Genomic DNA, 15,333 nt, shown 5'->3' on the forward strand with positions numbered 1-15,333 from the left:
ATATAACAGATCATAAGGACATAGTTTTAAAACCTATTGTAGTAGTTGAATATGAATGCCCCCATAGACGCATATATTTGAATACTTCATCATCAGAGTGTGGCACTACTTAAGCAAGATTAGGAAGTATGGCCTTTTTGAAGTAGGCGTGGCTTTGTTAGAAGAAGTGTCATTACTTATAATCTCTAGTGAAATACAAGCAGTAATTAAAAGTCTCACAACAACAACAACAACAACAACAACAACAACAACTACAAGCCCAGGGTTAGATGGTTCTTTATACAGAATTCTACCCGACATTCAAAAAAGAGTTAATGCCAATACTCTTCAAATTATTCCACAGGATAGAAACAGAAGAACACTGCCAAATTCATTTTATGAAGCCACAATTACCCTGACACCGAAATCACATACAGACCCAACAAAGAAAGAATTATAAACAAATTTCCCACATGAGAACATTGATGCAAAATTTCTCAATAAAATACTTGCAAATCAAATCCAAGAACATGTCAAAAACATCATCCACCACGATTAAGTTGGCAGGGATGTTTCAACATACATAAATCAATTAGTGTAATCCACCATATAAAGAGACTGAAAGACAGAAACCACATGATCATCTCATTAGATGCAGAAAAGGCCTTTGACAAAATCCAACACCCTTCATGATGTACTGGAGAGACAAGGGGTACAAGGGACAACTCGATAGTTGTTATAGTAAAGGCGATTTAGAGCAAGCCCATAGCCAGCATCAATGTAGATGGAGAGAAACTTAGAGCAATTCCACTAAAATCGGGGGCAATTTTGTCTATTCTCCCTGTATTCAGTAAAGTACTTGCGGTCTTAGCTAGAGCAACAGGACAGCTAAAGAAGATCAAGGGAATACAGATTGGAAAGAATACAGATTGAAATATATATGTTTATGTATATGTATATATAAGTGACCCTAAAATTTTTACCAGGAAACTTTTACAGCTCATAAACTCTTTCGATGAAGTAGCTGGGTACAAAAATTAACACACAAATCAGTAGCCCTCCAGTATACAAAGGCTCCTAGTGTTTTATCTGAGCAGTAAAAAGAGAAAGCAAGGCAGGAAGATTCGGCCCACTGTTCTGTGGTGGATGTACTTGATGTGCCTGAAGGGGCAAAGGCACCAGTCTTGGGGCTTCAAGCTGCCTTTCCAGGCGCCCTTCCCAGCTGAAGGGTAGACTGGTGGGTGATTAAATCACTGGCCTGGTGGCAAGCGGGCTGGGCTCCTGGGGTGTTTGCAGGGATCTGTCCTGGGCTTGCGTAAAGAGCAGATTGAGAAAGAGTTTGGTAATGAGAGCTGCTTGCAGGGAACCCAGCTGGCGCTGAGCCAGGTATACAGCCAGTGGGGACTGCCTCACCCACACTGGTGCATTGAGCTCCCCTCAACTCTGCAACTTTTGTCCGGGCTCAGCACCTCGTGAGCCTCCATAGCTTTTGGCAGGCACAGTAAGGAAGGAGGTCCGCAACCCCCAGGAGCTACAAAATCCATCCCATTTTAAGAAGCAGGTGAGGGCAGTGGCCCTGTCAATCACTTCTAACTCTCCTTCCCCTCCAAGGTCTTCTCCCCGTGAGGAGGGCTACTTAAATAATGATTTTAACTGCTGCGACCCAGGGATGGAGCTGTGCTCTCCATGCAGGAGTGTTGTTAAGGTTCAAATCTCCATCACTAGTTCCTTTTCACACTTAGGTGTGTGACTTGAGCTCCACCTGTAAGAACTTTTGCCCAGAACTTCCTTTGTGCTGAACACTATGCCTTCCACCTCCCCCCTAACCCCCCAACACCCCCACCGCCACTTTCCAAACATTCTTGGACATTTATTCTCACAGCAAGCCTCTCCGTACAGAACTGGGATTCAGAGAGGCTATGCAACTATGTTGCAAAGCTAGTAAGTAGTATCACAGCCAGGATGGGAGCAATAAGTAACCCTGTTGTCCTACCATGCACAAAGGGCTCTGCCGGAAGCCTGGAGAAGCAGAAGAAGGTAATGAGATACGGCATCTAACACAGCCCTGTATAATGAAGGCAGAGTAGAGGGAATTGGGAAGGTGAGATCATCAGTACCACTGGGAGCCTGGGTGGCAAGTGTGAGGGGGTCAAAGGGCAAAGGTCAGCACCCTGAAAACCCAGGGACTGGAGAAGTGGCTCATGAGGAATGGGAAAGAGCATCAACAGAAGGTTCCACGTGGGATTGAGATGAACAGGAAACCTAGTGAAAGTTACGTGCACCAGTGCTTTTTACGGACACCGGCCCATATAATCAATCCCATAGCCCCAGGTGACAGATATTGCTACTGTTTTTGATTTACTGAGGCTTGAGACAGAGGCCCAGAGGGGTCAGATAACTTGCTCAAGGTCACACAACCAATAAATTATAGAGCCAGGTTTCCAAGGGGCATGTGGAGTTAGATAGTAATGTTATACTTTTGGGGACAGCTGGTGACACAGAAGGTATAGTACTGTCTCTGTGTGAGAGGTTGATAATCTCCCAAACGTTATAGCAGGGATGTCAGGCCTGTGCCACCAGGCTGGGCTCTGGCTAATAGTTCTTTCTTTCTTTTTTTAAAAAGACTCATCAATGCCTTCATCGTGATTAGACATGGGTTATGGATGTTGAGGAGTGGAGGTAGAGTGGCAAAGAGACAAGCTTATTTTGCAGATGTAAATTCACTTTGTTAGCTTAGGTGAACTTGTCTTGCAGTTGACATTGCGTTCTTGCAAACTCCTCTTCCTAATATGGGGTGAGAGGGCTCAATCCCCAAATACAAAACAAAATCACAGACATTTTCTGGCCTCATGACTCTCTGTTGTGTTTTATAAAAAAGAAAAAGGTCAGGGATATGTTTGGTGGAAGCTGGGTATGATGTGGGGGAAGGGGTGCCTCTGTGAGCCCGTGCTGAGACATCCCTTCCCCCTGAGGTACCAGCCAGTCTACAGTATAGAATAGAGTTTATTTAAAGCATGGGGAGGGGAGTCGAGGGGGTAGAGACAGAGAAAGGCAGGGTTGGGGGGTTCGGGGTGGAGCGGAGTAGAGGCTGGCCATGAACACATGGATGGGGGAGGGGAATGGGGAGAGAAGGGACGGAGAGGGAATAGCAAGAGCAAGAGCAAGAGAGGTAACTGTGGGGTAACCTAGAAGGGAATGCCACCCCCAAACTAAAAACTTTACAGTTTCTAGATGCTGGTAAGCAATGTGTGTGGGGCCCACCCCAGATTGCCCCTTCCTGAGGCTGGCCCATCTGCTCCAGAAAAAAATCTTAGGATCAGAAGAGAGGAAATGACTCTACTATGAAGATTCCGCCTCACCTGGGACCTCCAGCCTTTCTCTCCCTCCTTCCTTATGTGCTTGTTAAGTCTCTGATGCACTCTGGGCGAGCCAGGAATCTGATCTCAATGGAACTGGGTTTGGGAAGGAAAGACTCATGTCACAAACCTAGAGAGAAAGGTATGTGGCTAGGATTTTGCAGCCCAGTGGAGGACAGATTTCTCATTAGAGCAACGTGTAACATGTCAGCCAAGCATAACTGGGCAGAAGATGCCAATAAAATAAGCAGGGCAGTCCCTACCTGTGAGGGGACGGTAACACAACATTTAACGAGAGTCATCTTTTCAGGTACCATCAAATGCTGGGGGGCAAGGAGTGGTGTTTCCCTTCCAGGTTCTGCCTGTGGAATAGTGGGTGCTTTGCTTTGCATGGGGCTGGCAAACGACTAAGACCAGCTTAACCAGAGGCCAGGATACAATGTATCAAGCCTAATTGTTAAATTTCTGACTTCCTTCTCACGGTGAACTGAACTCTAGGAGTGGGCAGGACAATGCTTTGCAACGATTTCCAACTGGAAGGTTCAGGCTGCAGGGAAGGTTAAGGGAAATGTCCTTTCTGAGAGCTTTGTAGAAGCTTCTGGACATCCCTTGCTGTGTTTTTCTCATCCTTCCTTTGGTAACAGTACAAGATACGGATACAGCAAGGACTAAGCCTTTCAATGTGCTGGAGCTGTTTAACACACTCTGCAGGGATAGCCACACTAAGTATGCAAGTTTTAAGCACAGAGCTTGGTTCATCCTTTGCCTACATGTGCAGCCATGTACTCCACCAAAATAAGATGTGGAATGCTTCTCCCAGGTTCTTTCATGTCTAATCTAAGTCGCTACCTTCTACCTAAGGTACTCTTCTGATTTCTGTCACTGAGATGTGTTTGCTCACTTTAAAATCAATAATTAGAACCCCAGGAGTCTGTAAAATGCTTGCTACATAAGCATGGAGATCTGAGCTTTGATCCCCTGAATCTTCATTAAAAAGCTAGGCATGTGTCTTAGGGTTTCATTGCTATGAAGGGACACCATGACCAAGGCAACTCTTAATAGGGAAACATTTAATTGATGCTGATTTACAGTTTCAGATGTTTAGTCCATTGTCATCATGGCAGAAAGCATAGTAGCAGGAAGGCAGACTTGGTGCTGGAGGAGGCTAGAGTTCTACATCTTGATCCACAGGCAGCAGCAGAGGACTAACTTCTGTAGGCAGCCAGGAGGTGGTTCTGATTCCACACTGTGTGGAGATTGAGCATAATAAGATCCCTAGGGATTGCTGGCCGGTCAGTTTAGCTGGTAAACTCTAGGTTCAGTGAGAGACCTTGCCTCTAAAATAAGGTGGAGCACTGTTGCTCTTTCAGACAGAGGACCTGGGTTTGGTTCCCAGCACCCACACAGCAGCTAGCAATCATCAGTATCTCCAATTCTAGGGAATTCAACAGCCTCTTTTGGCCTCCTCAGGGCACCAAGCATGCATGTGACACACATAGGCAAACACATTTAAAAAATACCTTTAAAAAGTAAGGTGAAGAATCCATTGAGGAAGACTCTAAATGTTGGCCACCTCTAGCCTTCACATGCACATGCGCCCACACATATGTGCACACATGTGAGTGTACACACACACACACACACACACACACACACACTAATAAGTAAAATGAGATGAATAAACATAGCCAGATGTGGTAGTGTGGGTCCTTCATCTGAGGAGAGGAAAACTGAAGTTGGAAGATCATCACAGGTTTAAGGCCAGGCTGGTCTACTTATGGAGTTCCAAGCCAGTCAGGAATGTATATAGTAAGAATTCGTCTCAAATATTCATTCAAAAATTAACAAATTATACAATTTCTGTATTTGGGTGAAATTCAAATAACGTAAAATCACTTCACCCTTTTTGAGATAGGGTCTCATGTAGCCCAGGCTGGCCCTGAACTCACTGTGTAGCTGAGGATGGGTCTTGAACTTCTGGTCTTCTTGCTTCCACCTCTCATACATTGAGATTACATGGTGTGACTTGCCATGCCAGATTTATCTAGTGTTGGTGACTGAACCCAGGACTTCATGCATGTTGGGCAAGCAATCTACTGCAGAACTCCATTCCCATTCCAGATCAACCATTTTAAAATAGATGAGGAAACTATGGTACAAAGTTAAGTAATCCACCCACGACTGTTCAGCCAGTAAGTAGCCGAACCACAATTCCTCATGGTGTGGCCCTGGGGCCTTGTTCTAGAAGTGTGAGACATGTAGCAGAGGAGGAAACAACTCTAGAGGGTGAGGAGAGGAGTGGAGGAGGGCTGTAGGGTTGCCCGCTGTCCCAGACTGAAAGCCCAATCTCCTGGCTATTTACTTCATGACTGGTCGCTCTTTCTCCATTTCAGTTTCCCTCTCCGCACTGAGTTTAGGGCCTACCTTGAGGACTTGTGGGAGGCTTGACTGACAGTTCTTGGAAACCTCAGAGTTCTATATGAGCACAACTATGGTGAGGTTCTCTAAGAACTTGACTGGTATCCCTGAGAGAGCTGGCACTCCATTGGGTGGATGGTGGGAACCACAGTCTTCCCGCTTGGCCTGCATAGCTGAAGGTCCCACCTGGAGGGCACCATGTCAAGCACGGACTTGAAGGAGCAAGGACTTTATAAAATCTGTCTTGGGCCTGCTAACCTACAGAATACATGTTGGGAAAAAGCTACAGCTCATAGGCTGGGGACAGAGCCTTGCACAGAACAGTTCTGTTGCCACTTCAGAAAACCACTGTCCCAGGCGAGGAGGAATAGAAGGCCAAGGATCCAGAGATGAGAGCGAAGGGGCTGCTGCTCTGTCAGAATGAGCTCCGATATCTCCCCAGGAGAACTCTAGCAGAAGGCTACTAATTCCTATCCAGGAAGTTTGTTCTTACAGCTTTCCATCTGGGATCAAATGAGACGTGATGTCATAGGATGAATTGTCAGAGAACAGCATAGTGACCCTCCCCCCTAGTGAGCTTGGGGTTGCGGGGGGGCAGGTGTGAATAGTTTTGTACACTGGAAAGAGCGAATGTGGGTGTGGTGTCTGCACGGCTCATCTCTGCTCTTCCCTCTCTGGCACAGCATTTCTGCTTTAGTCTTGTTTAAATCCCAACACTTCCCTTTCCAAATGATGAAGAATGTTCCAGAATGCCCCGTTAGCTCATGCGTGATTTATCAGGGCAGTTTCCTGGATTATGGCCTCATCTTCTCTCAGCAAATCCTGTTGAAACACACTTCTGTCAGCTGTAAACCCTGAATGTGGGAAAAGAGCTGACACACAGGCTCCATCTCCTGAGTAGCGCATTCCTGAGTGTTCACCAAGACCAGGAAGCCTCCGGCTGGAGAAGAGGTCACCCTGTGGGCAGGGACAGCCCTCAGCTGATTGGGACACGAAGGAGTCAGGATTGCCTCAGAAATCCCAACAACCTGTTCTGCCTGGGTTACCAATTCTCTTGCCAGTCTTGGGGGACCGACCTCCCTCTCCTACCCACTGACCAGTGACAACAGGCTGGATGTCTCTGGGATATTCCGGAACAGGACACAGCTGAGGTTTGACCCAGGCTGCATGGGTCTATGGACACTGGTGAACCGTGAACTGCGTGCCCTGGAGTGACCATCCTGTCCTCAAGCTGTGTAGAAACAGCCCGAGGCTCTTGGCTCCAGCCTTCTTCCTGCTGACTGAGACCTTGACCTCTTGCGGTGCCTCTGTGGAGCTGCAGCGCGGCTAGGAAATGAGTTAAGCCGGCATTTCCCATTCCAAGGCTGAGCCCACCCCCTTTTATCCAGCCTTCCCAGAGCAGCAAGGGCTATTTTTTCCTTTCCTTTTCTTTCTCCTCATCTTTGTAGCATTTCCTGGTTTTCCCAAGCTGAATGAGTCACTTCCTTCTCTAAGTTCCAATAATACTCAAAAGGTAACTTTTCTCTATGAGTGGATTTTATTTAATGAACACTGATTTTTTTTTCTTTTCTCTTTCTTAAGAATATGGAAGATGTGGATATTTCTTTTCCTCTTTTTTGCTTTGGCTTCTGGGAATCTTGGAGTTCAGTGTGTAGTTCCTCTTGATTAAGTGACTGCTGTGAGCCTTTTGAGTTAACTTTGACTCTGTTTTCATCTTTAGTCAAGCCTTCCTTTTCCTACTTTTGATTTTTACGGTATTCATGTTTATCTATCGACTTGTTCACTTCGAATGAATTATTTTCATTATCAGTTTTATTTCAACTGAAGGTTTTACTTACATTTTATTCACGTGTGTGTGTGTGTGTGTGTGTGTGTGTGTGTGTGTGTGTGTATACATGTAGAAGTCTGTGGGACCCCATTTTCTTCCTCCATTATATGGGCCCTGGGGACAAAACTCAGGCCACTGGATTTGGTAACAAGTATCTTTACTCACTGAGCCATCTTGCTGTCTCAGCATTATTTTTTATGATAGAACTTACAGAAATAAAATACATCCATGTCAAGCATACAGTCTGTGGTGACTAATCTTGATTTTCAACTTAACTGTGTCTAGAATCAATTAAAAGGTCAGATGCTAGGTGCTCCTGCGAGGGATTTTCTTCATCAGATTATTTGAAGTGGGAAGGTAGACCCTAAATGTGGGTGGCATCTTCTGGCTGCTACACAGATAAGGAAACAGGGAAGAAGGACACTTGGCTTTATTTTATCTTATTATTTTTAAATTTTGGTATTTTTGAGACAGTGTCTCATTATATAGCACTGGTGGGCTTGGAACTCAGTGTAAACCAGACTGGCCTCGAACCCAGAAGAGACCCACCTGTCTCTGCCTTTCTAGCGTTAGGTTTCTGTCTAGTACTTTTGTCACGAGAATTGGGAGAGATAGTTTAGAGGTTTAGAGCATTCGCTGCATTTCCAGACTTTGTGGGTTCAATTCCTGGCACCCACGTGGCAGCTCACACCTATGTGAAATTCCAGTTCCTCTTCTAGACTCTGCAAGCACTAAGACTGCACACAGTACATAAACATGCGTGCGGGCGAAACACGACAGGCTTTAAAAATCTAATGACAGTCTTGACACATCCTCAGCCGTGCACTTTTCTCATTGTGCCTTTAAGAAGCAGTCGGGGGCTGGGGAGATGGCTCAGTGGTTAAGAGCACTGACTGTTCTTCCAGAGGACCAGAGTTCAATTCCCGGTACCCACATGGCAGCTCACAACTGTTACCAGAGGATCTGACATCCTTACACAGATGAATGCAGGCAAAAATACCAATGCACATTAAATAAATAAATAAAATAAGCAAGCAGACAAGCAGTTAGAATCCTGATTTTCAGGGCTCCATGCCCTGAAACTCTGTGACCGTATCTCTGTTCCTCAGCTAGTCATGTGTGTACCTAATCCCACATTTCCTGCCTTCAACTAGCCTCATGAGTTCATCTCACTGGTTTTGAGTTTTCTCCTTATCTCTTGCATCCCAGGATCAGTTTTTTGCATATGGGCTCAACTGTGGATGCAAATGTGTAAGGTTAAGAGGGAGCTTTAACGAAGCTGTTGGTCAACCACTGTTTAAAAAACTCAAGTGAATTCAGAGTCAGCCTAAACATTTGGGCTATCACTTTTGCGCATTACAGTATTAGCAGGTTGTATATTAATTTGTTTCCTGCAGCTATAGCCATCTTGTACTACTGGATATTGGGAATTGTATTCCTGCCATTGGTTTCTTAGGATCTCTAAGGGATGAGTGATTCCTGTAGCTCACTGGTCCTTTTCCGTTATAAGAAGTATTCTGCCATGTGACCATTTGTTTCTCTAGTCACATGATGAGAGACACCTTAGCGGTTGGCCGTTCTGGGCTATTCCGAATGAGTGAATCAGGTTTCCACGGTGAAGGAGAGTGAAGTGGATGTTGGGCGGGTGAACACATTTTTTCCACCATTCTCTGAGTTCCCATCAGAACTATGGGCAGATTTCCATCCTCCACACCGAATCCTCACTTACCCATCTCCCTCTCCCATGTGATGATGGTTTATGTTGTCAATTTGACAAGACCTACAACGACAGTGGGAAATCCGTGCAGGATTGCCTAGAGTAGGTTGATTGAATTGAAGACTTGCCTTAGACATGGGTGGTGCCATATTGATACACATATATGGATCTAGTGTGACTGGCGGCAATGGAGGGCACTCTGGGACTGAACTAAAATAAACCTTTTTTAGCTTGAGTTGCTTTTGCCCAGAGTATTTTAACATAACACCAACAAGGGAAACTAAGTTATAAGCTGAATCCTAATATCATCGCTTTCTTTGCTTCCTGACTGAATGCAAACATGACCAGTTGGTCTCCTAATCCTGCCACCGTACCTCTCCCACCATGATGAACTGTAGCTCCTTGAACACTGATCCAGAATAAACCTTCCAAACTAGATTGTTACATCTCTGGTGTTTTTACCACAGCAAGGAGAAAGTGACCAATGTACCCCAACACTGCTTCCCAGGTCACCAGGGCTGTTTTCTTCCTACTTTTCTTCTCTGTCTGTCATTCATCCAATCCAGTGAGGCTTCCCATGGTCCCAACTCATTCATTCAATCCATTGATGCTTCCTATGGACCCAACTCTTTCATTCATTCATCCAATCTATTGATACTTCCCATGGACCCAAGTCTGTCATTCCTACATCCAATCTGCTGACGCTTCCACCCATGGATCCAACAAAACCCCTGGAGTCTGATTTCTCTTTACACAATTAAAAAAAGAAGATTTATTTATTTATCTCTTGTATGTGGGCACGCTATTACTGTCTTCAGACACACCAGAAAAGGGCATGAGATGCCCATTACAGATGCCTGTGAGCTATCCTGTGGTTGCTAGGAATTGAACTCAGGACCTCTGGAAGAGCAATCAGTGCTCTAACTGCTGAACCACCTCTCCAGCCCCTGACTTCTCTCTCTTTTTTTTAAATTTAGAGAATACTTTATTAGTTTTTGTAATCAAACCCACGTAGATAAGACCTTACATATTTAATACAGTGTGTTACCCCTGTACAAATGGAAAAAACTTAAGTTCAACATTTCTAGACCAATATGGCTGTTAATTTCTGTACAGTGCCAACTCAACACAGTAAACGGGGATACTTTTTTCCAAAGTTGACAGCACAGCTAAAGTTTAAAAAAATTCAAATTATATATCTGTATATATATATATTTATATTTATATAAAAAGACCAATAATAGCAGTGTGTTATGCATCAACAGCAGCAACAGCTTTTCCAGGTTCTGCAGTCATCTGAACAAAACTGTAGAGACATCCAGCACACTCCATTAAAAAAAAAAAAAAGTAAAAAAACAAAACCCGAGAAAACAGCACAGTTCTGTTACTCTTGTGGTACCTGGCACCATTTTTTTTTAAATTAGCTTCTCAATCATCATCTGGAAAGAAAACATTCTGAGCAACATCATTAAGAACAGCTCTGATAAAGCACGGTCACTACTACGTGTCATAAAGCAGGTACAAGCTATTTTACATCCACAGAGGTATGATACAGTACTGTCCTACATCTATAATACTAGAGGATACAATTTAAAAGGCATTATTTGAGACTTAATTCTACTTTTCCAGCAGAGGGCCCAAAGGATGGTGTGACACAGCTTTGTAAAGAAACATACTCTAGACAGGATTTCCTTTCACTAGTGGCACAGTTCTAAGGATTCATTCTCTCCATGAATGTCAGCTAAAACCGTTATTAAAAAAATGAAATATCCCTAGAACAAAACCGTATAACCACCGGATTCACATGAAGATGACCTAGTGGAGACAAGCTGGACCTCACCTTACCAACAAGCTATCAAATCTGTTATGTTTAAACAGTGAGACCTCCAAGGAAGGAGATGCCAAGTAGTGCTTCAAAGCTTCGGACCACAATCAAACACAGCATCCTTTTCAACAGAAGCAGAAGCTCATCTGAATATGCTCAAGGATGCTGACATCAACATTTAATCATCTCCTCACTCATCCAGGAAGAAGGGGAGATCAGTTACTACTGTACTTTATTGTGTTCAACCAAATCACCATGTTACAAGAATAGCAAGCTGCCATAATAAAAAATAAGGCTCCTCTATCCAGCACCAGATAGCATCATTTTACTTTCAAGCCTAGAAATTGCACACTTGTATATAAACCAACCGAAGATGAGGATTGAGAGTTCATCTTGGTGGATTTTTCCTTTGATGAATATGAAGTGTCCTTCCTTATCTTTTTTGATGACTTTTAATTGAAAATTGATTTTATTTGATATTAGAATGGCTACTCCAGCTTGCTTCTTCTGACCATTTGCTTGGAAAGTTGTTTTCCAGCCTTTCACTCTGAGGTAGTGTCTGTCTTTGTCTCTGAGGTGTGTTTCCTGTAGGCAGCAGAATGCAGGGTCCTCGTTGCGTATCCAGTTTGTTAATCTATGTCTTTTTATTGGGGAGTTGAGGTCATTGATGTTGAGAGATATTAAGGAATAGTGATTATTGCTTCCTGTTATATTCATATTTGGATGTGAGGTTATGTTTGTGTGCTTTTCTTCTCTTTGTTTTGTTGGCAAGATGATTAGTTTCTTGCTTCTTCTAGGGTATAGCTTGCCTCCTTATGTTGGGCTTTACCCTTTATTATCCTTTGTAGTGCTGGATTTGTAGAAAGATATTGTGTAAATTTGGTTTTGTCATGGAATATCTTGATTTCTCCATCTATGTTAATTGAGAGTTTTGCAGGATACAGTAACCTGGGCTGGCATTTGTGTTGTCTTAGGGTCTGTATGACATCTGTCCAGGATCTTCTGGCCTTCATAGTTTCTGGCGAAAAGTCTGGTGTGATTCTGATAGGTCTGCCTTTATATGTTACTTGACCTTTTTCCCTTACTGCTTTTAATATTCTTTCTTTATTTTGTGCGTTTGGTGTTTTGACAATTATGTGACGGGAGGTGTTTCTTTTCTGGTCCAATCTATTTGGAGTTCTGTAGGCTTCTTGTATGCCTATGGGTATCTCTTTTTTTTAGGTTAGGGAAGTTTTCTTCTATGATTTTGTTGAAGATATTTACTGGTCCTTTGAGCTGGGAGTCTTCACTCTCTTCTATACCTATTATCCTTAGGTTTGATCTTCTCATTGAGTCCTGGATTTCCTGTATGTTTTGGACCAGTAGCTTTTTCTGCTTTACATTATCTTTGACAGTTGAGTCAATGATTTCTATGGAATCTTCTGCTCCCGAGATTCTCTCTTCCATCTCTTGTATTCTGTTGGTGAAGCTTGTATCTACAGCTCCTTGTCTTTTCTTTTGATTTTCTATGTCCAGGGTTGTTTCCATGTGTTCTTTCTTGATTGCTTCTATTTCCATTTTTAATTCCTTCAACTGTTTGATTGTGTTTTCCTGGAATTCTTTCAGGGATTTTTGTGTCTCCTCTCTATGGGTTTCTACTTGTTTATTTATGTTTTCCTGGAATTCTTTCAGGCATTTTTGCGATTCCTCTCTGTAGGCTTCTACTTGTTCTCTAAGGGAGTTCTCCACGTCTTTCTTGAAGTCCTCCAGCATCATGATCAAATACGATTTTGAAACTAGATCTTGCTTTTCTGGTGTGTTTGGATATTCCATGTTTATTTTGGTGGGAGAATTGGGCTCCGATGATGCCATGTAGTCTTGGTTTCTGTTGCTTGGGTTCCTGCGCTTGCCTCTCGCCATCAGATTATCTCTAGTGTTACTTTGTTCTGCTATTTCTGACCGTGGCTAGACTGTCCTATAAGCCTGTGTGTCAGGAGTGCTGTAGACCTGTTTTCCTGTTTTCTTTCAGCCAGTTATGGGGACAGAGTGTTCTGCTTTCGGGCATGTAGTTTTTCCTCTCTACAGGTCTTCAGCTGTTCCTGTGGGCCTGTGTCTTGAGTTCACCAGGCAGGTTTCTTGCAGGGGAAAAGTTGGTCCTACCTGTGGTTCCAAGGCTCAAGTTTGCTTATGGGGTACTGCCTAAGTCCTCTCCGCGGCGGCAGCAACCGGGAAGATCTGCGCCGCTCTTTCCGGGAGCCTCCGTGCACCAGGGTTCCAGATGACGTTTGGTGTTTTCCTCTGGCGTCTGGATGTGCACAGAGTGCAGTCTCTTCTGGTTTCCCAGGCGTGTCTGCCTCTCTGAAGGTTCAGCTCTCCCTCCCACGGGATTTGGGTGCAGAGAACTGTTTATCCGGTCTGTTTCCTTCAGGTTCCGGCGGTGTCTCAGGCGCAGGGGTCCTGCCGCTCCTGGGCCCTCCCCTACGGGAACCTAGAGTCCTTATACAGTTTCCTCTTGGTCCAGGGATGTGGGCAGGGGTGGGCAGTGTTGGTGGTCTCCTCCGCTCTGCAGCCTCAGGAGTGCCCACCTGATCAGGAGGTGAGGTCTCTCTCCCACGGGGTTTGGGAGCAGAGAGCTGCTGCGGGCCGGGATCCGCGGGTGTGGGACTTCCGGTAAACACAGGAAGTGCCCGGTCCTAGAGGAATTTTGCCTCTGTGTGTCCTGAGTTCACCAGGCAGGTTTCTTGCAGGGGAAAAGTTGGTCCTACCTGCGGTTCCAAGGCTCAAGTTTGCTCGTGGGGTACTGCCTAAGTCCTCTCCGCTGTGGCAGCAACCAGGAAGATCTGCGCCGCTCTTTCCGGGAGCCTCCGTGCACCAGGGTTCCAGATGGCGTTTGGTGTTTTCCTCTGGCGTCTGGATGTGCACAGAGTGCAGTCTCTTCTGGTTTCCCAGGCGTGTCTGCCTCTCTGAAGGTTTAGCTCTCCCTCCTACGGGATTTGGGTGCAGAGAACTGTTTATCCGGTCTGTTTCCTTCAGGTTCCGGCGGTGTCTCCCTGACTTCTCTTTTAACTCATTTTCTCTTTCTTCTTGAAACTCTTAGTGTTCCAAGATGGTATCAATCTTGAAATCCCTTGCTCTACTGAATTAAGCATTAAGCATTTTTAAATCCTATTTGTTCCCACATTCCTAACCCATTTATCTGTCCCTCTTGATGTGATTCCATCTCCCTGAATCACCTGGATCAAACGGCCTTCCACATGCAAAGCGCCAAGTATGGCTGCTGTCTTTACGCCTGGTACTCTTTGGAGTTTGTGCATCCTTCCTGGTGCTCTTTATGGCCCTAGGCCATTTTTCCTAACTTCTTTTTCTTTCCCCAGTCTTCTTCCCATCATCAGTGGCTGTCAGTCCTAATGCAGTGAACCACAGGGGTTCTGGCCTTGGTCTGTCTCTCTTGATGCACAAGCTAATTGACCAATGTTTTTTTTATTGCTAGTTCTGATGTAGCTCTAGGTCTCTTCAAGTTTGGATTTGAAATGCAGATGCTGAGCAACTATGGCTGTGAAATGGCTTGAGTTTCCTTTCTTGCTGTAAGAGGAAGGATTTATTTTGGCTCACGCTTTGAGAGAGTATTCTTATTCCTGGGACTTTCCGGGGCTTGCATATCCTTCCTGAGCCTCATGCTGGGGAAGCCATGGAGGCAGGCATGTGAGGCAGCTGGTCACACTGCATCTGCAGTCAGGAAGCAGAGTGAGAGAGAGAGAGAGAGAGAGAGAGGAATTCTCCTCATGCTCAGCTCTCTTTCTACTGTTTATTCCGTTCAGGACCCCCGCCCACAGAAGGGTGGCGCTACATTTAGGGTGGGTTCTCCCATCTCCACTAACCATTCTAGAAAGCTTCTCATTGAGACCCCTGGAGGTGTCTCAGTTCTTCTGTCACTAGATGTTGTGAAGCTGATGATCAATCCTAACCCTCAGAGGGCTAAACGTGGGTCTCAGAAACAGGAAGTGCAGCAAAGGCCAGCATTAACGGAGGGTTCGCTCCACTGGCCACCAAAGTGTCATCTCATTTAAGCCTTTGCTATCTCATTTATTATCAGTCAGGAAACAAGGCCTAGGGAGGAAGAATAGATCGCTGTTGGTTACTGTTAGTGAGTTTTGTAGCCAGCCTTTACGTCCTGGCCTTCTGGCACCTAATGGCACTCTTTCTCATGGTATTGTGTTTCTTTTTCTTTAAA

The sequence above is a fragment of the Rattus norvegicus genome, chromosome 7, assembly GCF_021556685.1.
Source record: "Rattus norvegicus strain SHRSP/BbbUtx chromosome 7, alternate assembly SHRSP_T2T, whole genome shotgun sequence".
Lineage (NCBI taxonomy): Eukaryota > Metazoa > Chordata > Mammalia > Rodentia > Muridae > Rattus > Rattus norvegicus.